This window comes from Muscardinus avellanarius (assembly GCF_963383645.1).
Source record: "Muscardinus avellanarius genome assembly, chromosome: 2".
Lineage (NCBI taxonomy): Eukaryota > Metazoa > Chordata > Mammalia > Rodentia > Gliridae > Muscardinus > Muscardinus avellanarius.
In genome coordinates, this window is record NC_137787.1 from 129,734,324 (window position 1) to 129,754,111 (window position 19,788).

Here is a 19,788-nt window from a genome sequence, read left to right on the forward strand (position 1 = left end):
ATGTACAATTCTCTTGATAGAGTTTTGAATGCGTATAGCTAGTATTTTGTTTAGAACTTCTGCATCTATGTTCATCAAGGCTATTGGTCTGTAATTTTCTTTTCTTGAAGTGTCTTTATTTGGTTTATTAAGTGATACTGGCCTTGTAGAAGGAATTTTGGAGAATTCTATCTTTTTCAATTTTCCAGAACAAATTGTGAATCATTGGGAGTAATTCTTCACTGAAGTTTTTGTAGAATTCAGCTGGAAACCTGTTAGAGCCTAGGCTTTTCTTTGAGGGCAGAATTTTTATTGCTTTTTTTTTTTTTTTTTTTTTTTTTTTTTTGCTTGCTATTGATTGGTTTACACTTGCTATGTCCTCTTGGTTCAACTTAGGTAGGTTATATGTGCTTAGAAATCTATCAATTTCTTCCATGTTTTCCAGTCTTTTGGAGTAAAAAATTTCAAAATAGTTTCTGATAATCCTTTTAATTACCCACAGTCTGTGATGATGTCTCCCTTTTCATTTCTTATTTTAATAATTTGAGTTAATTCTCTCTTTTGATTCAGTTGGCCAGGGGTTTGTCAATCTTATTAATCTTTTCAAGGAGAAGCTTTTTGTTTTGATGATTTTTTGAATTGTTTTTTTATTCTCTATTTCATTTATTTCTGCTCTGATTTTAATTATTTTCTCCCTTCTGCTGGCTTTGGGATTAGACTGTTACGGTTTTTCTAGGTCCTGGAGATATGTGTCATTAGGTTGTTTACTTGGCAACTCTTTGTTCTTCTTCTGTAGGCACTCAATGCTATAAACGTTCCTCTTAACACTGCCTTCAAAGTGTCCCATAGGTTTGGTAAATTGTGTCTCTGTTTTCATTTATTTCCAGAAATTTCTTTATTTTTCCCCTTATTTCTGATCTTGCCCACTCATCATTCAATAGTGTATCATTCAATCCCATGTATTTAAATAGTTTTTTGGGTCTTCCTGTCATTGATTTCTACTTTCATTCCATTGTGGTCTGAAAAAATGCAGGGAATTATATTAAATCTTTTGAATTTGCTGGTACTTGCTTTATGGCCCAGGATGTGATCTGTTTTAGAGAAGGTTCCATAGGCTGCTGAGAAGAATGTATATTCTGTGTTCCTGGTTGAAATATTCTGTATATGTCTATTAGGTCCTTTTAGTTTATAGTTTTCATTAGTTCCGAAGAGTCTTTAATCATCTTTTGCCTTGAATATCAATCTAGTGGTGTGAGAAGTGTGTTGATGTCTCCCAATATTATTATATTTGAGTCTATTTGTGATCTGATGTCCTGAAGGGTTTGTTTTACAAATGTGGGTGTACCCATGTTTGGGGCATAAACATTTACTATCATTATATCTTATTGGTGTATGTTCCTTTTAATAAAAGGAAGTGCCCTGCTTTGTCTCTTCTGATGTGTTTTAGCTTAAAGTCTGTTTTGTTAGATATCAGCATTGCTACCCCTGCCTGTTTTTGATCTCCATTACCATGGTATATCTTTTCAATCCTTTCACTTTCAGTCTATGAATGTCTTTGGCTGTCAGGTGAGTTTCTTGCAAGCAGCACATATTTGGATTATGTTTTTTATTCTACATTGCCAGTCTACGTCTTTTAATTGGTGAGTTAAGTCCTTTGACATTCAGGGTTATTACTGAAATATGATTTTTGTTTCCAGCCATTTTGTGTTCTATCTTCTGTTTGGTATAATGTTATTTCTTCTTTACTTAGTTGCCCTGGTGATCAACTTCATCTCCTCTCTGATTCTGAAATTTGTTTCTTTTATGGTTTATTTCTTTAAGTATTTTCTCTAGTGTTGGCTTTGTCTTCATGAATTTTTTTTTGAGATTCTGCTTATCTTAAAACACTTTTGTTTCTCTACCAATTTTGAATAATAATTTTACCAGATATAGCAGTTTTGTTTGGAAGTTTTTTTTTCCAGGATCTGGATTACATCATACCAGTTTCTCCTGGCATTTATGACTTAGGTTATAAAGTATGGGGTGATTTTTATTGTTTTGCCCCTATATGTCACCTGTCCTTTTGTTCTCGCTGCTTTTAAGATTCTTTCCTTGGACTCTTTGTTGGTCGTTTCGATTATTACATGGCATGAGGAGGCCCTTTTTGATCTTGTCTTAATGGTGTTCTGTCTGTCTCCTGAATGTGTATGTCCAAGTCTTATTCCATGTTTCAAAAGTTCTCTGAAATTGTTTCTCTGAAGATATTATGAATACCCTTGGTCTGTACCTCTATCCCTTCTTCAATGCCTTTTATCCACAAGTTAGGAAGTTTTATGTTGTCTCATAGTTGTTGGATGTTTAGATTTTCTTGCTGTAATGACTTCTGTATGCTGTTGACTGTGTTTTCAGTTTTGAATGAACTGTCTTCTAACAGTGATATTGTATTTTCCATTTCATCTAATCTTCCAGAATTTCTTTCTGTTGCTGTCTTCATTTATTGGCTCTTTCTGATTCTTTTTTTAATGTCTCCATTTCCTCTTTTATTTCCTGTATACTTGCTGTGAGGTCTTTCATCATATTGAAGATCAGGATTCGGAATTCTCCTTCTTGCATTTCTTGTAGGTCAGTATTCATGACTTCCCTTATTTCTTCACCGTTTCTAGTTCTTGTAATTTCAGGATTCTCAGGCTTATTTTTCTGATGTCTTGGCATCTTCTCTTTTGTGTGTGATCTTGTGGGTATTCTGTCTGATCTAATCTTAGTAGTAGGAATTTAGAGGTGTCAGCAGGTAAGCAGTGTTTTTTCAATGGTGATGGTTGGGTAAAGGGAGAGGATCTAGGGTTATGGGTACAGGAGTTGGGTAAAGTAGAGGATATGATTAGGTTGAGTAAGAATTTAAATATAAGGTAGTATCTGGTTGAGAATGAGAGGTTAGATAATAGGATTTTTGTAGTTAGTAGAGTAGGTATGGAGATATGAAATAGCTTGAATATAAAACAAAGAGATACAGTAAGGGAAAAAATAAAAGTTTTGAAAGAAGATAGTAGATATGCTAGAGTGGGGATGTTTGTAAAAGAAATGGGGAAAGGAGCAAACAAACATGAATAAAATAGCAAAACAAGTTATAAAAAACTAACAATTATAAATCAAAGACAAAAAAAGAAAGGAATAAGAAAGAGAAAAAATAACAAAAATAAAAGTACTAGTGACAGTGTGAGAGAAAAACAAAACAAACCAAAAAATAAAAACCAAACAGTAGTCCTACTAATTTATATATATAGGGCCAGGGCCCATATAATATCTGTATGTCTGTTCACTGTGTTAGATTCTGGAGTACATTCCAATATCTCTCATTTGTTCCGTACCAATTGTCAGCTTTTGAACCCACTCTATGAGTGTTTGCACCCGACTCTCACTTCTGACAGCTTTGTGTTTAGGTGTCAGGGCATCGCACCAGCAGAGGGCATCCAGTGTAGTCTTGGAACAACCCCCTGTGACCCTGTGCAGTACAGTGCTTTAAGCACCTTTCCTGTGTCTCTTGACTTCTAACTGGACTACCTTAGGGATGGACCACCTGGCCTTAGCCCGCCGGGATCCTGCGGCTACTCTGGGCAGCCATCCTCCAAGTACCAAGTAACACAAGCGGTTACCTGGCTGTCCTGTTTCCGGGTCTCTAGAGGGCATGGTACACCGCTGCAGGTGTCACCTCCGGTGAGCACATGGGCTTTTGGATCTTTTTCTGCATCCCTGAAGTGTGGTGCTGGTCACTTAAGATGTTGGACCTCTGTGGCTGCTTTCTTCACTTCAAGTTCTTGGCTTCTTTTTCAGGATTTTGGGGGGCTGCAGAGCCAGAGTTGGCCAGATCCAGCATTCATGGTTTGGGCTGGTGGCCCAAAATGGTGCCTGCAGCCAGGCTGGCAGGTGCACCAGTTCAGTTGCATGTTCGGGCTTTTTGTAGTAGATCTTGCAGTTCAGAGTACTGTATTCCCTCTGCTGTGGTTCCTGTTTCTGTTTTGGTTCATGAGCTTTGCTTATTTTGTTCATCAAGATACTGCTTTCTCCGTAGTTGAACTTTATTTGTTTCAGCTACTGAGATGTGCTGCCTCCCGCAATTGCCATTTTGAATCCTCTCAATCCTCATTGTTTTAACCACTTCCATACTGTGAAATATTTTGTTTTTTTTTCTAATTTTTGTTTTCTTTTATGCATTCAGAAAACATAGAATTTTTGTGTATGTGCTAAACGTAAGGGACCTAATGGCAAATAAGTAGTCCCCTGCTCCTGAGAAGTTTTTACTGAAAAGGAACCTAAACACAGTGCAAGGGAAGGATCAAAAGTCAAAAGGTCTGGCCATATTTTAGAAGTGTTAATTAGCATTTTCCAAGATTCTTAGGAAGGTACATGAATAGGTAGTATGAAAAAAGACATCTGGAGTTGAGTAGACTTAGGAAGAATAATAAAAAAAAAGCAAAGTCAAAAATAGAGTTTTAAAAGTCTGTGCTCCTACCTGGGTGTGATATCCCATGGCTTTCAGAAGCTGAGACAGTAGGATCACAGGTTTGAGGATAGCCTCAACAATGTAGGGAAACTCTCTGTAACCTTACAAGATTCTGTTTCAAAATAAAAAATAGAGTTGTGGTATAGATCAATGGTAGACAGTCCCTGGATTCAGTCTCTAGTAACACACACACACACACACACACACACACACACACACACACCTGTGCTCCTAAAGAGATAGTGTGCACTCTGATTCAGCAATTGGAGAGATAGTCACCAGCATCTTTCATATTTATCTGATCTCATGATCCACTGCAAGAAAGTAATTACAGGATCTATCAGTACAACTGAGGAAAGCTGCTCTGGTACATACTACAAACAATGTCCAAACAGATTGCATTGCTGTAGCAGACGACTCCAGAGCCTGAGCTCGACACTTCCACCCACAGCTTCATCACTGAGAATGTTACGAATTAAATAGGTGCAAGACATACTTCAATACAGAAATGATGTGTTATGCTGGACGTGGTGGCACGCGGTTGTAATCCCAGCATTCGGGAGGCGGAGACTAAAGGATAATGGTTTGCAGAGAGCCTCAGTTACGTAGCACGGCCCTTTGCAACTCAGTGAGACTGTTTCAAAAATAAAAAAAATAAATAAAAAATAGGGCTAGGAGTGTAGCTTAGAGGTAGAATGCCCCTGGGTTCCATTCCCAGTACCACACAAAAAAAAGAAAGAAAAAAAAGAAAAGAAAAGAAAAAAGATGTGTTACTCCTATTTTCTTTTTTGTTAATATTTTTATTGTTGCATTGTAGTCAAACATCACAATGGAATACAAGATTTGTTAGGATATCCAAGTACACATCATCCAATCAACCTTTACCAATCCCCATCCCACTCCCTCTCCCTCCCTCAATCCCATGCTTGATTTAGTGTTTAACATTGATATATTTATTTACGTACATCATGTGCTTTAAAGAGATTCCATCTTCCCCCATCCCATCCCCTCTGATTGTTCACCTTAATTACTCCTCCATAGGGTCCCTTCTTCCATTAGATTCCCTCCTATTACCCATTTCTTACTAGTTTTGCATATTAGGGAGAACATCCGATTTTTTTTATTTTCTGTGATATTTCTTTGTGTATGCTGCTTTGCAAGTTCCAATCCCACTCTTGAAGGCCCCAGCACCGGCCTGGCCACCCAGTAGACTCTGCTCCTGGCCTCACTAGCTACAGTACCGGCCTTGTGTTGTGGCAGGCTTGCCACAACACAAGGATCCCAGCCTCAGGGGCCCCAGCACCAGCCTTGTCTTTAGGCTAGCTCCTATCTCGGCCTCGCTGGCTCCAGCTACAGCCTCATCAAATGGCAGGCACCGATCACGGCCTTGCTGACCCCAGCACCAGCCTCCCCGCCATCAGGCTCCAATCCGCGCCTCTGAAGCCCCTGGCACCTTACTCCTATTTTCTAAATGTTTAGGCTGCTTATTTGGTCCTCCCTAACCAGGAATATAAGATGATTGTGTCCCCTTAAGACATGAGCACTGAAGTTCTAACCTCTGGTACCTGTGAAGCAACCTGTTGAAAAGCAGAGTCTTTGCAGATGTAAGTAAGTTAAACTGAGGTCGTTAGGTTGGACCCTTAATCCAGTATAACCGGTGTCCTTGGAAGAAAGGAAGATTTGGACACAGACATAGGCATACAGGGAATATGGCCATTGAAGATCTAAGCAGAGATTGGAGAGGTGCTGCCAAAAGCCAAAGAGTGTCTGGGACTACCAGAGACTAGGAGAGAAGAAAGAAGCCATTCTAGAAACTTCCAGAAGAAGAATAGTCCTGCTGACACCATGATTTTAGACTTCCAGCTTCCAAAACTTTGAAAGAATACATTCCTGACACCATATTGGTAGATGGAGGCAAAATAATATTAGAAAGAGGAGTTAGGCATGTCTTCCTACTCAAAGTATAGACAGCCAAGAGCCACCACGTCCTCTGACAACTTGATAAACATGCAGGACCATGGGTCCCTGGCCTGCCAAAGAGGAGCCTGCATCTTCACAGGCTCCCTGGTTGATTGACATGCATACAAGAAGCAGGGTACACTGATGATGGGTTGGGGGCTTGTGCTCTTGGCAGTGGACTTATGTTGTCCCAGCTGCTGTGACCACAGTCAGCAGCCTTCAGTTGTTAACTGAACTCTTTAGTAATTGCCTCATCTGCAGAGCACCACCTTGCCCAAGGTCATGCCCTCCCAGGGTTCACTGCGTCCAGAGTTAAGGTGGGCCCAGCCTTTTTGGCCCACTGTACTCCAAGGCATGGCAGCTATGATGGGTCATCTACAGTCCAGATCTCCCATGGTGCCAGCTCACTACTTTGCAGCCTAGTCAGTCTCTTCCCTCTCCCTTCCACAGGTGCTGACCAAAAGTCATGCTCTAATTCTCCCTGAACATTACACTCTGCTGCAGCCTGCTTTCTGGAGAGGCTGCAACATACCATGAAGGAAATAGGAAGCTGTGAGGCTTTAGGGCAGAAATGGAATGACCATAAATCTCATATTGGGCATCAAAACATCTATTTCAAGTTCCAGATCAGCCACAGAGAGGCACTGTGATCTTGAACAAGCCTGTTATTGTCTCTGAGTCAAATGTCTATAAAACAAGAATTATTCCTCCCCGTCTGTCTCACAAGGCTGTTGTCATGAGGACTTTGTGATAAAATAATGTGTGTTTTGGGAAATCACTCTACAGAGTACAAGACATTAATTTATTGTTATTTGTAAATCCTTTGTTGCTTAAATCTATCTTTTTCAGCACTGACATATTCAGATCACTCTAGAAACCTACTTATCTGGGCTAGGCTCATATTTAGCTGAAACGAAGTCTTAGAGACTCATAAACAGGATGTCAAAAATCAAGAATTCAGGGGGAATATCAAGTACTTTGCAAAACCTATGAAAAATTCTAGGGAAATAATTTGTCACAACACATTCAGTTTCTAGGCAACATGAATGTCTGTATCGTTGGACATAAATGAACTAAGACAAGTCAAGGCAGACACTTGGGCATAGGTACAAAGGAGATAAGTGGACTCCAAGTCCTGTTTGTGTACAGGCAGCTATAACACAATGTGGGGAGGGAGGAATATTGCTAATGCTTCAGTCTACTTTGGCTAGAGAAAGTTATAGGTAAAAATTGGTTCATTTTACTTTCTTTCATGAAGTTTTTTCATAATATGTAGGAGCCTTATTTGAAATATAGTAGCACAACCAGAAATCCAAAGAATGATGGACATTTCAACCCACAACTGAAGGAGAGCCTGAACGTGGTAGAGACCACAGCCCTCCTGTAAAAAGTGTCAATAGGAATCTCTCTAAGAAATGGTGTGCACTATCTGCCTCTGACAACTGTCCCTCTTTCTTCTGCCTGCCTGCCTACCTCTCTTTTATGGGGAGAGAAATAGACTAGTGAAGCAATTTACTTCACAGGAGATATAATAAGGATTTCTACACTTCAGAAACCTTTGGAGTTCTTCATTTCAATTTATAGAAAGGCTAACCACTATTAATTGAAAACTATAATTTGAATTTAATTTATTCTGGAATGATCTTTTGGGATCATAAAAAGTATTTCTTTGCAAAAGTTTTCTTTTTGCTAAGGGCAATCATCTTTCATTTAGCTCTCTTCCAGCACTAATAAGGACAAAGCACTTCTGATCGGGCATGGCGGATCACAGGTTTGCAGCCAGCCTCCACTGCTCAGTGAAGCCCTCTGCAACTTAGTAAGACCTTGTTTCAAAATAAAGAATTAAAAATAGGAATGGAGGTGTAGCTCAAAGGTAGAATGTTCCTGGGTTCAGTCCCCAGTACTGCAAAAAAAAATTACTTTTCATGTGTGCATACAGTACTGGGATTGAACCCAGGGGCATTCAGCCTCTGAGTGGCTCTGAGTCCTTTCTATTTTTTGTTTTGAAACAGTGCTTCACAAAGTCACTGCACACTGGCCTCAAATCTGTAATCCACCCATCTCAGTTTCCCAAGTACTGGAATTACAGGCATGCACCATCATGCTCAGCTTAAAACCCCACTGCAGAAAGTGGGCCAGGGCTGGGGCTGGGGCTCAGTGGTAAAGCACTGCTGAGCATGTGGAAGGCCCTGGGTTCCATCCCAGCACTTGGAAGGAAAGAGGGAAGAGGAGGGGAGGGAAAGAGGCCTCCCCCATCAAAACAGAGAGTAAGCATAAACATATTATTTTTGTTTTCCTTCACATAATATTATCAAGTGATGAGTAGAGAAGGTGAGCATTAATTCAATAGTTAGTATAATATGACTCACACAAAACTGAAAATCAAAAAGGTAAAGTTGGTTTATGTATCTCTTCTCTTTCCTTCTCTCTTTGTTCTCTTTTTGGATATTCCAAGTCATTCTATTTTATTATTTTATTTTGAGAGGAGCTAGAAGTTAAACCAGGGGCATTCTACCTCTGGTCTAGATGCCCAGCTCTATCTATCTATCTATCTATCATCTATCTATTTTAAAATGTGAAACAGGGCCTAGCTAATTTGCTGAGGGTCTCACTAAGTTTCTGAGGCTGGCCTCAAACCTGAGACCCTTCTTTCTCATCCTCCCCAGTACTGGAATTATAGGTATGAGCTATCATGCCTGGTACTTCCAGTCATTTTAAAGGTGTTCTCACCTTGCTGTTCCCTGGTCCCCATAATCTTCATCCTTCTTTGGTCTTCCTGACTCAATATCATTATTTTGCCCCTACCCAACTCAGGCCATAGACTCATTCTCACCCCTCCCCAATCCCCGTGGCTCTGATGTTCTCAGGATGAAAAGGCTACCTAGCTAATCCAGAGGCTACCTGTGATTGCAAAAAGAGGTTGGGTGGGGCAGGTTGCTTCCAGATAGTATGTAATATGTGCATGTTGATAATAGCCCCCTAAAGACAAATCATCTATGACAACCATTTTACCACTAGTGATTAGTGATTAGAGATGTCAGAGGTGACAGTTGAGGAGGACCAGGCTCCAGCTGGGGTGGGGGGTAGAGAGAGGCCACCTTTGCCCCATCTGAGGGGTTCCTCCCAGCCCCCTTATTTTGATATAGTGGTCCTTACTTGCTAGTTTCCTTCCTTCAGAGTTCTGAAAACACTGATGTTCTCTTGCCAAAAAGCTTTTTGGTTCCCTCATTTCTACTGGTCCAGTCGTAAACTTGGCTTTAGAACAGAGGATTTCAGTGTCTGTCAAGATTGGTCTCCTGTGGTGTGGCAGGCCCAAAAGATACACTTGCCAAAGTGAGAAAATTAAAGAAATGGTTCTCTCTATGTGAGAACAACCATGCATCAAAGCACTGGGTACCTCCTGAAAGATAAATAGGAAGTGTAAACACCCAAGTACACGAATGGTATCCTAACTTTTCTATTTAAAAACAAACTCGGGATGCTTTTAAATGCCCTTAGCTCTGCATTTCCTGAGGTAGAAGCCCTGTGAAGAGTGACATGTCCAAGGGGGCTGGGAGCTGATGGGCTTTGACATTAGCCAGCAGCCTCCTGGGGGAGGTACAGCCCCCTTTTAGATAGCAGAGAAGGGTGGAAATGACAGCAAGGCTCAAGGGAGGCAATATGGGTTTTAATGTGAGGAGGGACATCTGGTGACACCCTAAACAGTGAGTGGGAGAGCACGGGTGGGGTCAAAAACTATCACCATGACAACACAAACTATCCCCTCCCCCCTACTCCTGGGTCTCCGCATATGCATTAGAAAACAGATCCCAGGCCACTGAAGCTTAAACCCCAGCACCAACAAAGAATGTGCTCTGTTCTCCAACTGTATTTTTTTGGCTTTGTTTTTGGTTTTTGCCTTATAAATTGGCAAGCATAAAACTCATATCCCTCTCATGTTCCCCCAAAGTCTCAACTATCTACCATAACTAAAAGCGATAGTCACTGACTCATTCAGTAAAATGAAGAGGAATATAAGAGGCCAAGAGACAGATTTTACCGACTTCCATATGTTCCAAAATATCTTTATGCCTGCCTTAATGCCTTAATGTTGAAAGAGATTTTTTTCTTTCTTGTTAATATATGCAGGTAACTGCTTTATATGCTTAATATGCAGGCATATATTTATATCTGATCAACATTATTACAATAAAAACTTTCTTTTTTATTTTCATCTTTTTTTTTTTCTTTTGGTGGTACTAGGGATTGAACCCAGGGGCATTCTACCTCCAGGTTACACCTCCAGCCCTATTTTTGTTCTTTTTTTGAAACAGGGTCTCACTAGGTTGATAAGAGCCTCAGTACTTGCTGAGGCTGGCCTCAAACTTGTGATCCTCCTGTCTCAGTCGCCCAAGTACTGGGATTATAGGCATGCACCACCACACCTGGCTTTTTTTCTTCCTTCCTTCCTTCCTTCCTTCCTTCCTTCCTTCCTTCCTTCCCTTTTCTTTGGATTGAACCCAGAGGCATTTCTCTCTCTCTCTTCCTTCCTTTGTTCCTTCATTCCTTCTTTCCTTCCTTCCTTCCCTTTTCTTTTCTTGAAATTGAACCCAGAGACCTACCTTTCTTTCTTTCTCTTTCTTTCTTTCTTTCTTTCTTTCTTTCTTTCTTTCTTTCTTTCTCTTGCTTTCTTTCTTTTTTCTTTCTTTCTTTTCCCCTGAGGATTGGACCCAAAGGCTACCTCTGAGCTATACCCCCAGCCTTTTTTTCTCCTGTTTGGTAACAAGATCTTGCAAGGTTGCTGAGTCTCCCTAAGCTACTGCTGCTGGTCTCAAACCTGAGACCCTCTTGCCTCAGACTCCAAATACTAGGATCCCAGGAGTGTCACCATGCCCAGCTTTGAAACTTCATTTCTAAATGTCTTATTCATTGAGTTAGTGATGAAAACAAAATAACATAAAATGTGAGATTCCATAAAACAAAAGTAGTAACTTGAGGTTTTTTTTTTTAGACTGGAGTACTATTTATTCACTTTTATCTAAATCAGTTTGTCAATAACAATCCACTGCAGGAAAGAAATAATTCATGTTCTTTTTTTAACAAATCTTTACTAAAGATTAAATTTTTACAAGGTAGAGAATAAGTTGTTGGGCCAGGCGTGGTGGTGCACGCTTGTAATTCCCACGCTTGGGAAGCGGAGACAGGAGGATTCGAGGTTCGAAGCCACCCTCTCTGGCTTAAGAGACCCTGTTTCCAAATAAAAATAGGTCTGGGAGTGTAGCCCAGAGGTAGAAGGGTTTCTAGGAACCCCAGTACCACCAAAAAATAAATAGATAAATAAGTTGTTGGGGGTTTATCTTTTTCCTTAGGATCTGAGAGTTTTTTTTTTCCATTTAGAAAACATTTTCAAAAAAATTTCAATTGTGAAAACTAATGACTATTAAAAAGTTGAACCAGATCGCTAATTTGTTTTTCTTTTCTATTAACTGACCAAGAAACTTAATTTCCTAAAATGGAAAGTAGTTACATATTTGCCTATTACTTAAATATCTTATATTGAAATGTGTAAGCACATATATATGTGGAGCTAAATTGTTTTCTAAACAAAGTACATTATTTCTCTGACCTGCCGGCTCTTACTTAGTATTTACTACAAAGATTCCTGTTACCATGTTTATAAGCACAACCATAATGGCTTCTGAAATATGATTTAAAAATCAATACCTAAAAGTATCTTAAATGTGTAGTTGGATAGGATTCATCCTAGAAAAATGCATATCTCATTTTCTAGAAAAATCGAAGGCATACTCTGTTAAAATAAAAACCATATTTTTAATTCTGTCTGCATGACTTGATTGAACTAGAATAATACTTATGTCTCGCCAATTTAGGGGATGAGCTTGAGTATCCTATGCTTGTATTTTTTTCTATAGCTACAACTAGCAGAAATATTGACTAGTAAAGAGATGAAGTAAACATTAATATAAGGTTCAATTATCTTCATTGTTTCTGAAAAATACAGAAAAAATTATTATAATTGAGCTCAATATTATTGCCTCCTGATTATATAGTAAATTTCTTTTCCTAGCCGGGCGTGGTGGCACACACTTGTAATCCCAGCATTCAAGAGGCTGAGACCAGAGAATTGCAGTTTGCGGACAGCCTATTTAGTGGGGCTCTTTGAAACTGAGTGAGACACTCTTTCAAAATAAAGAATGAAAAATAGGGCTGGGGGTGTAGCTCGGAGATAGAATTCCCCTGAGTTCCATCCCTAGTACCGAAAAAAAAAAAAATCCTTTTCCTAAGGTATGTTTGGAGACACAGGGTGATGACAATATTATACATATTCAATTTATGAGGAACGATTGCTAAATAATGCAAAATTTATAATATATACTTTTTTTTGTTTTAAAGCCCTTTAGAACTTTAGAATACTAATAAAGCAGATATAAATATATTTCTTTGGATGAGCTTTATAATTTTACTTCCCTTATTTTTATGAAAATTATGACTTCATGAAAAAATGCATTCTACAGTTATATATTGCTTGAAGGCTTTAAATACATGTTCTGATATATATTATAATCCAAATAATTAATATATTAACCTAGTTCATGACAAGTCAGCCTGAAGTATATTCACTGCTCATTACTGTTTCACTTTTAGTCTGTATTGAACTTGAATTTAAAACTGATGTTTTTTCTGAAAAAAATATTTAGAATTTTATTTTTTATTGTCAGGTGTGGTGGTACATGCTTGTAATCCCAGTACTTGGGTGGCTGAGATAGGATCACAGTTGCAGCCAGCCTCAGCTACTTAATGAGGCCCTTTGCAACGTAGTGAGATTTTGTTTTAAAATGAAGAAAAACATAGGGCTGGGGGTGTGGTTCAGAGGTAGATGCCACTGGGTTCCATCCTCAGTACCACAAAAATAATTTATTGGTGCATTGTAATTATACATTATAGATTCAAAGTGATATATTCATATGTGCACAGAAAACCTCTGGGTGTGTTTTCCTCCCCGAATTGCCCCCTCTCCCTTATATTTTATTTATAATAGTTATTCAACATTGTCAAATTAATCAAAATTATACAGTTTGTTAATTCTTTTGAACTTCAGAAGCCTATAATGTGGGTATATTTTCAGCATATTTCTAAAAATTATACATTTGCAATGACTGTGGGTTTAGTAAGCTTATAATCATGACCTCAAATCAAAACTGTGGCTATAAAATACTTAGAGCTTCCTACTTATAGAACTTGTTAGGTGTTGGTGGTACATGCTTGTACTTGGGAGGGTGAGACAGGAGGATCGCGGTTTGTGGTCAGCCTCAGCTACTTAGTGAGGCCCTCCTCAACTTAGTGAGACCCTGTTTCAAAATAAAGAATAAAAAATAGGGCTGGTGGTGTAGCTCAGAGGTAGAATGCCCCTGGGTTCCATCCCCAGCAACACACACACACACACACACACACACACACACACACACACAAATTATAAACTGTGTGTCATGAAGATCGTACCTATAATCCCAGTACTTGAGAGGCTGAGGGAGGAGTATTGCAGGTTCTAAGTCAGCCTCAGCAATTTAGTGAGCCTATTAGCAACTTATCAAGATCTTGTTTCCAAATAAAAAAATAGAATAGGTCTGGGAGTATAGCTCAGAAGTAGAATATCTCTAAGTTCAATATCCAGCAGCACAGAATGAACAAACAAACAAACAAAACAATTATAGAAACATATCACTTAGAAATACATAGTCTACAGGGGGAACAATTGATGAAATACATAAATACATCACAAGTGGTGCACAAGGTCCTGTATCCATAGGCTAACCCAATGCATAAGCAGCTACCTCCTTAGAATCACTTTTGAGGCACTATAAAGGCCACCTCTGCCCTGCTGGGTACAAAGGAGGGCTGTGTGCAAGAGATTACCCAAGAACAATCCTGCTCAAAGACCTAGACTCACATACCCACAAATTCTCAACCCCTAAGTTCCAACCAAGATGAGAATTTTCCCTCCCTTTATCTATAACCATCCAACTGTTTTTTACCCTTGTCTTCAAAGTGACTGACTGAGCTTAATTTAACCTGATTTCATATCAATAAGTTGCCAAGCGAGAAGCATGCTTTGTGGGATTTCCCTACTGCGCACACATACAGGGGCAGTGATGCCCTGTCTTTCACCTCTGCAGGCCTAGGCCTCTGGTCAGTCGCCACAGGAATCCCCAAGGCTTCCCAGTCAACAGTATACATAAAATTTTTATCGGCAAAGCTCCAGAGTTTGCTCTGCCTATTTTCATGTTCTCACGGATTAATTTCTGACAGCTCTTGTCATTCGGTGAGTCTTAATTCTCCATCATGATGAGAGCCGTGGGTGCAGAGCACAAAGATTCAGAAACTACCTAGAGCCGAAAGCACTGCTGTTGCTTTTTAGAATATAGCATGTGCATGGTTCTCCCTGCAGTCACATGCCTTTTAACCAGATACAAGCAGAAAAATAATAGCTGGAAATGAGAACTGAATCTGCAAAGCTACCTAATGTGACTTGAATCTGCCAGAAATACTTTACCCTGACCCCAGACTTGGGATAGTCATACATTTAGTGCATTAATCATTAATGTTAGAGCTTTTCTAGTTTTATTTCATCATGCAAATGATGTCTTTTGAAAAAAAGAAATTGCTGCCCTGTTAAATAGCCTAAGATCGTTAGAGTTTTCTAAAGATGAAAAAATGACAGACGTTCTTGTCCTTAATTTGCCCATATGATTTCTATTTGTCTACCTACATACTGTATATTTTCAATTTCCCCACTCCCACCAATTCTCATTTGTTCTGTAGCTAGTCCTATATTTGCATAGCAAATATACTTATATTTGTTCCAAAAACTAAAGTTCCCATGAAAACCCTATAAAACAATCATAAAAAATTCTATATCTTTCTACATCATTCATTTTATCCTTATGTCTTTAAAAAAGAAAAACACCAACTCATTCCTTTCTTCACATTGTGGAAAGAGAAATAAGACATGCTCTCCTTTTGAAGGAGTTCACAATTTGTGAAAGTGATTTAAAAAAATTTAGGTCACTGATCTCTTTTGAATTTCAATGAGAACCAGAACTACCCAAGAGCCGGGTGTGGTGTTGCATACTTGTAATCCCAGCATTTGGGAGGCTGAGACAGAAGGATTGCTGTTCACAGACAGCCTCAGCTACTTGGTGATGCCCTCTGCAACTCAGTGAGGCCCTGTTTCAAAATAAAGAATTAAAATAGGGCTGGGGGTGAAGCTCAGAGGTAGAATGCCCCTGGGTTCTATTCCCCAGTACAAAAAAAAAAAAAAAAAAACTAACCAAGAAAATGAATGCATGCATATGCATATGCAATTTTTTTTTTCCAGCACAGCAGATGGAACCCAGGGGCATTCTTTCTCTGAGCTACACCCTCATCCCTATTTTTTATTCTTTATTTGGAAACAGGGTTTCATTAAGTTGTTGAGGGCCTCACTAAATAGCTGAGGCTGGCCAAGAATCCGTGATCTTCCTGTCTCAGCTTCCCAAGTACTGGGAATGAGCCACTTCCCAAGTACTGGCATGAGCCACTACACCTGGCCATATGCAATTTTGAATACAAACTTTTAGGGAGTTAATAACTACCTATCTTTGAAGCTCATGTTAAACTGAATGTGTTCTCTCCCAAAACTGATGTGCTGAGGCCTTAAATCCCAATGTGATAGTCTCTGGAGATAGGGCTTATGTAAAGAGGAAGAGAGATGGCTTGTTATTAGGAGTTAGCACTCTCCATGACTCCCTGGGGGAGAAGAAATGGAAGATCTGCCCATGGAACTCACCTGGACCTTGGCTCTTGTGCTTCTTTTCTTAGCTAATTTTAATCTGGCTCCTTTCCAGATTTTGCTGTAAAGCACTGAAACTCCGAGGATAACAGATTTCGGCAATGAGTTCTGAGAATCCTTTCAGTGTATTATCAATTTGAGGGTTTTCCCCACACTTGTGATTGAAAATAGGGATGGTCTTGGAGCCCTTCTAAAGTTTTTGTTTGGTGTCAAAAATGATAGTGGTTTGGGGTACTCCCTAATTCTGTACCTATTACACATGCTTAAATTCATAATTATATAATGCTATTAAAGAAATTGGTCACCTTTGTAGGGCAATTATGATAATTATGACAACTATCCTAAAAACTGGTAAGGGAAAAACGTGAACATTTATTTTTGTCCTAATTATATGAACAGTGCCACTGGATAATCACATTCTAAATTAGAGTAAGCATACATTTTTACAAGTAATCAAGTAAAAAATGAAGCAGAAGTGATGGCAATGGAGGCTGTTGCCACTTTGCAAGTCTTAATGGATTGATACATTCAGGCACTCCAGATCAGCAGTGCCCAAAACCACACAAAAAGAAACAACCAGACACTGTGTGTTTCCTGCTGAAAGAACACTACCACCACTTCGCCAAAGGAATCAAACTTGAGTCTGATTAACTATTTGAATCCAGCTACCAATTTGCAGGAAATAGCAAGTACAGAGAAACTTATTAAACACAATTATTATTATGCAGCCACAAAATCTTTCCTATTTATGTTTGTTTGTTTGTTTGTTTTTGCTTTTCTGCCAGCAGGATGGCTGAGAATCCTAGTGACTCCGTGTCAGTCCTGTAAACAACCACCTGAAGGTGAGGGAGAAAGTTTTGGAAGGAAACGGAGCCTCTGTATGATTATCTGGGGAGAAATATTTGCTGATCGGGAAAGTGGTGAGATTTGCAAGTGTTCCTCAAAAGTTCTTGTTAGAACCTCAGTTCTAAATGCAGCACTCTGTTTTGGGAGTAGTTTAGGTTATGAGGGCAGATTTCTGTCATCTCAGGAGTAGGGGAGCAGGTGCATTTTTTTGTAAGAGTGGGTTGTTTCTTGTTGTTATTGTTTAGCGGTGTGTGTGTGTGTGTGTGTGTGTGTGTGTGTGTGTGTGTGTGTGTTACTGAGGAATAAACCCAGAGGCATTCTATCTCTGAACTATACCCCAGCTCTTTTTATTTTTGGTTTTAAAACAAGGTCTGCCTAAGTTGCTGAGGTTCTGGCCAAGTTGCTCAGGTGGGCCTCAAGCCCTTGAGCCTTCTGTTTCAGCCTCCCAAGTACAAGGATTGCAGGTGTGCCCTGTCACACCAGGCAAAAGTGGTTTTTGATTGAGGCATGTTTGGCTCTCTCAGCTCATTCTTGCTCCAGTCCTCTTGTTCTTCTGCACTGACTGAAGATGCAAGAAGGCTTTCGTCAGAAGCTGAGAAGATAGTGCACCATGCTCCTGGACTTCCCAACCTCCAAACCCATGGTCTATATATACCTCTGTTCTTTATAAATCACCTGGTCTGTGCTAATCTGTTACAACAACAGAAAATAGACTATAACAGAATGCTTACCTGTAACAGTTAGTTAAGATAGAGTCAAACTTCTTTCACATTACATCACATTATCGTTGGTTATAACAGCAACATAGTCTATTTCCCTAACTAATATCCTAAAGATTGCTAACTCTAATGTCTTTGGGTGGCATTCGGGGAACATAAATATATAACGAGGGCAGGAGTAAGAGAATGGGAAATGTGGTGAGTTAGAGAGTATTTACTATCCTCAAAGCACTCAATTTTTATATTATTATTATTATTATTATTATTATTATTATTATTATTAGTGGTACTGGGGTTCCTGGAAATCCCTCTACCTCCGTGCTATACTCCCAAACCTATTTTTATACTTTTTTATTTGGAAACAGGGTCTCTTAAGTCAGCCAGCGTGGCTGACTTCGAACCTGCGCGATCCTCCTGTCTTTGCCTTCCAAGCATGGGGATTACAAGCATGTGCCACCACGCCCAGCTTAAAGCACTCAATTTTTTTTTTTTTTTTTGGTGGTACTGGGGTTCCTGGAAGCCCTTCTACCCTTCTACCTCTGGGCTACACTCCCAGACCTATTTACAGGTCTCTTAAGCCAGCACGGCTGGCTTCGAACCTACGTGATCCTCCTGTCTCTGCCTCCCAAGCGCGGGAATTACAAGCGTGCACCACCACGCCTGGCTTAAAGCACTCAAATTTTTAAAAATGTTTTTCAGCTTACTGTACTACAAACAAAATGTCTCTGCAGCCAAATTCCAACTGATGGCTACCTTTTGCAGTTCCTGTTTGATCAGAAACTCTTAAGGTCATTCTTCCAGCTACAAATTCATGACTTTCTGATATACATTTCTTCTTAAAAATACTTAAAAAGTCACTTCTGGCCAGCTAGCTCAGTCGGTAGAGTATGAGACTCTCAAAAATACTTAAAAATCAGTGACTCAGACAAAATATGTTTTGTTTTTTTTCTTTCTCTCTCAAATATCCAATATGGAGGGAGATGTATATTGAAATTAAGTTGGGGGTGGTAGAGGAGGTAAACACTAGCCAAGTTATTAAAGGACTCTTTAATCAACTGGCACCTTCGGGCAAGGTCTGCCAACTGTGGGGGAAGGGACTGATGACCGAGCAGCAGAGCCACGCAGTCAGCAGAGTCATGGTCGGTGGGCAGAGTCACACAGCAGAAAGGAAGCCAGGGTATTTATGTAGCCGGGGTCTTGAGGCCAGTCCTCTCACGACATCAGTCCTCTCCTGACATCTCATGATGTCAGGAGTCTTATGACTTCTTTGCTCTGGCTTCTGGGGTTCCACCTCCTGTCCTCACTGAGGGGTCTTGCTGCAGGATCTCATGGGGAAGGGAGGAGCCCAACCTATCATCCTGGCCTTTTGGTGATATTGGGTGACAATCAAGTCCATAACAACTTCCTGCTGGCAGAGGATGTCGTAGGGGGCCCCTTGGCCAGGAGAGGTCAGGTCCTTTGGAAGTGGGCATGAGAGAGTATGGCTGCAGCGGGAGTTGATTGGAGGTTACCCTGTACAGCTTGGTAATGTGTATTTGCATAAAGTTTAACAGACGAGGAGCTATTTAGAAAAAAGGCAAATTGTGAGAATGGGTCCTGGGAATGGAAGGAGCCCAGCAGTTACTGGCCCTTGGAATCCTTCCAGATATGAGGTAAATTGTCAGTATCATGTTTTAAAATTCTTGCTTAACCTGGTCAGAATTTAGACATTTTCCTTAGTTAGACCAGATTTATTAATATAATAGCAGCATTTTTCCTGAGAAAGAGACATATAGCACCCTTTTCAGCAGTTTCTTCATTAGACCAGATTCATTAATGTAATAGCAGCATTTTCCCTGAGAAAGACACATACCACCCTTTTTAGCAATGAGTAAGTATGGGTCAGTCTGGTCAAATGGAAAACATGCTATTGATTCAGGAGCATCAGTTTTAGAGTTTAATACTTATGACTGTTTGGCATCCAGAGAAGGAGAGCAGCG